Source organism: Rhyacophila brunnea, unplaced genomic scaffold, assembly GCF_057557595.1.
Source record: "Rhyacophila brunnea isolate RB1 unplaced genomic scaffold, BYU_Rbru_1.0 scaffold_102, whole genome shotgun sequence".
NCBI lineage: Eukaryota > Metazoa > Arthropoda > Insecta > Trichoptera > Rhyacophilidae > Rhyacophila > Rhyacophila brunnea.
Genome location: NW_028232755.1, coordinates 535,822 through 539,624, shown reverse-complemented (window position 1 = coordinate 539,624; position 3,803 = coordinate 535,822). Strand labels below are relative to the sequence as shown.

General features: G+C 27.6%; 1 non-coding gene across 1 annotated transcript; it reads right to left on the bottom strand.

Annotated features, from left to right (window-relative positions):
• Positions 1-1,344: 1,344 nt before the first annotated feature.
• On the bottom strand, positions 1,345-1,449 carry TRNAI-UAU (transfer RNA isoleucine (anticodon UAU)). Its single transcript has 2 exons — positions 1,411-1,449; positions 1,345-1,380 (listed from the first exon to the last, which is right to left on the bottom strand). It is a non-coding gene; the product is annotated as a tRNA-Ile (tRNA).
• Between the last annotated feature and the right edge of the window lie 2,354 nt (positions 1,450-3,803).

Sequence of the window (3,803 nt, the reverse complement as noted above, 5' to 3'; positions counted from 1 at the left end):
TCATTTACAATTCATTAAAAAGATTTGGCTTTTATATAAATTCAACTATATTTATATTGTGGCTCTCAATGGAAATAATATAAAAATATTTATTAAGAGTCATGAATTCAAATGAGTTCTGCTGTAAAATTATTACTGGCTTCAAGTTACGTTATAATTATTTTATTAAATTTAGAGATTTTTGAATTTCTTTTTTAAGTAAAAAAATGTATTGGCCCAAAACACTATATTTTATACCATCGTATTAATTAATATTAAATATTAATTTTTCAATCACAAGTCATAGAAGGTACCTGAAGGAACTAGATGTCACCAACCAGGTTGAGGCATATATTCAAACATTGGGATTGAGAAAAACCCTTGAATTAATAGGTCTCGAAAGAAGGAGGGGTATTGAAGAAGACTTTGGAGAGGAGAAGATAGCCGAAAGTATAAATACGCTGTGTGTACAGAGAATCAAGCAAGCTGTGCCTGAGAACAAAAACTAAAATTACGACTATAAATATAGCCCTTAAATAAAAATCAAATGTTTCAATCACAAGGGTGGTATGGTTAAGTGGTTTACAAGTCTGATCCCTAGTCAAAGGGTCGCGGGTTCCATTTCCACCCACCCCACTAATTTCCGAAACGAATTTACTCTAAATAAAAATACCCAAGGGGGTGGCCAGTTAACAATAAAAGATAAACCTTAAAGCATTGACAAGCCATGAGAAATAGGAGGTTGCCGTGTAAGCCGTTGAACTGTGCCTCCAGTATTGAAAAAAATCCCACACCGTTCAGCGAGGATATAGGTAAGTGTAGAGTGTGGTTGTAGCTTGTAACTTGTAGCGATGAACAGTAGACAGAATCTCATTCCCTCCTCAAAATGAATACCGTCTATGAGAAAGGACCCAATCCATGGTGATTACGGGTGAAAAGAAGTGCTGGAGGAGTCCCACAGAGAGACGCAGCAGTTAAGCAATAGTTCCTATGTATATAAAGCGAACTTCCTAAAAAGTAATGGAAGTAAAACATAAATAAATAAAGTAAATTCGATTGGAATTTCAATCACAAAATTGCAATTTTAATGATAAAATTAAGATTTGTAGAGCCGATAAATTTTTTATATGTATTTTTAGATACAATATTCATTCACATCAATGCTCCACAAAAAAATTCTTTTCCAGGATTACAGAAACGGTTCAACCATATCAGAAGAAAAAATTTTACAGAACTCATATTTGACGGAACGATTATTTTATCTTTTTTTCTAAAATATTAAAAGAAATATCAAAGTTTGGTACAATTCTTTTTATTTCAAGTTTTTCCGTGATTAAACGAAATAATTTATTTATTTTAAAATAATGCCCCTAGTGGGAGTTGAACCCACGACCTTAGCATATCTTACTTGAGTATAACTGGAGCTCAGATTATAAGTACCACGCTCTAACCGAACTGAGCCATAGGGGCTGAAAAAAGCCAAAATACTCTTTCAATATTTCAATGGTTATAATGACATAATAAAATAAATTTAAAGTCGGCTATCTGGCAAATATAAAATATTATAGAATATACATTAAATTATTTAACACTCTAAGAAACCAGAACAGTTGGAAATTTTATTTTTAAATATCATAGACGAAAGAAGATTAACCATAATAAAATCTATAAATTAGCATCAACAATACAGAATCAAACACATTTTACAAATAAGCATCAAAAACCTCCATAAAATATATATCTGATTTTTTGTATCACAAAATAAAGTCTTTGTCTTCTTGATTTTCATTTGTGATACGAACAATAATATTGAAATTAATGAACTATTCCTGTAAATGATTATATATTACCAATTTTGACTTAGACTAGATTGTTAATATATACTTATGTGGATTAAGCTATTGATTTATTATAAAACGTCTAGATGCCATAATATTCGATTATAAAATTCAAATCAAATAATTTTGGCATTCATTACATGCCTCTTTTTCCGAATGATGATAGAATTTTTTAAAAATTAAATAATTTACCTGCAAAGGTAGGTGAACATTAATTATATTGAAATATATTTTTTAACATATTTTGACAACATTGTACCATATGGCATAACATGTGATGGACTGGTAACACAATATGATAAAAAATACCAGAAAGAACATGAGGTCACCAACCGAATCGAGGCATGCATTTAAACTATAGGATTGAGGCAAACATTAGAGCCAATAGGTTTGGAAAAGAGGAGAGATATCAAGGAAGATGTAAGGGGAGAGTATATTCCAATAGTTTGAATATGGTATGTTCACGGTAAATCAATCACTTTATGCTCGAATAGAAAATAGAAAATTACAATAACCAAATTAACCCATAAATAAAATTAAGTTAACCCTAAACCATAAAAATTGGAATATTAGTCGATGGTCTACCCAGAAAATGAATTACAATATCTATTTTATATGAATTAATTTGATTTTTACCACCTTAAAATAGTTCAAAAATAAAAATAAAATTCCGTGAATATTTAATAATTGTACTATTTTGTAGGACAAAACATATGTATATATGCGATTGGAATTCGGCACAGTAATTTAAATATAACACACCCAACATTCATATACATTTTAATAAATTTAAATTTCGTTGAAGTAAACTCCATGGAACTCTAAGATAATATTTCTTTGAACGGTGCAATCTAAGGGGGGTGTATTAATCCTGATCTATTTTTCTAAATCTCGTTATCGAAATTTTTATTTATATATATGTTTTTTATTATAATCTATTGCGTGAAAATGGGTAATATGAATCCATATTTTTTTTATCTCTTGATGTTTACTCCATGTTATGTCTAAAACTAGTTTACCCCTCTTTTAGTTTATATAGTTTTTAAAAAATAAAGCCCAAATGGCTGTATCACAGGATAAAAATTTTCTATATTATTTAATTGAATAAAACGTGTTTTTTTCTTAGGTAATTTTTGAAAATAGGATGCAATGAAAGAAGATATACCCGAAAGTACGTATACATGTGATCACATATTACTGATTTAATATTATTGAAAAATAAATATAAAATCATGATGTATATGCAGCCCATGGATAAACCATAAAAAAATATAAGTACTTATTATTATTTAAATCATTTTATTCATAAAAATACGTGGTTCAGTTATGGTTATACCATATATTAATTTATAGCATTAGAACATTTTGATAAATTAATTCACACTCAGAAATTTATTTATTATCATTTTTTAATTTTCCTATGCAAATAATATCGCATTGGGGTTTCTTGTAATTATCTTTAAAATTTTTTTATTTATAGAGTGTAAGTAAATTATTTTGTATTTTAATTTAATATAAATATTTTTCAGCTTTAAATTTATTAATTTGAATTCATATTCCTTTAAAATGCTCTCTTAAGATCTCGAAAATACTATTTTTTAAATTTTTGTAATTTATTTTCCATATCCTTAATAATAATTTAAATATGGGGGCAGGCTTTGTATATATTTAAAATTTATAAATAATTTCAAAATAGCCGGCTTATTATTTGTAGAAAAAGAAAAGGATTTGATATTACAGTTCTATTTCATTTTTGCATATATAATCCTTTAAAAAACACTGCATCTGAGTTAACTATGGAAAACTAATGCTTCATCTTACCCATCTTAAATACAGTAAATTTTTGCCCCCACCCTTTAAACTTTAATTGAAATATACAATATTCCTTTTATATGCATTAGACATCTTTTTAAAAAATCACTGAGGTCTCATAAGATAAAATATATAATATAAATCAGTGAGTTTATGTATTTTATTATTAATTTG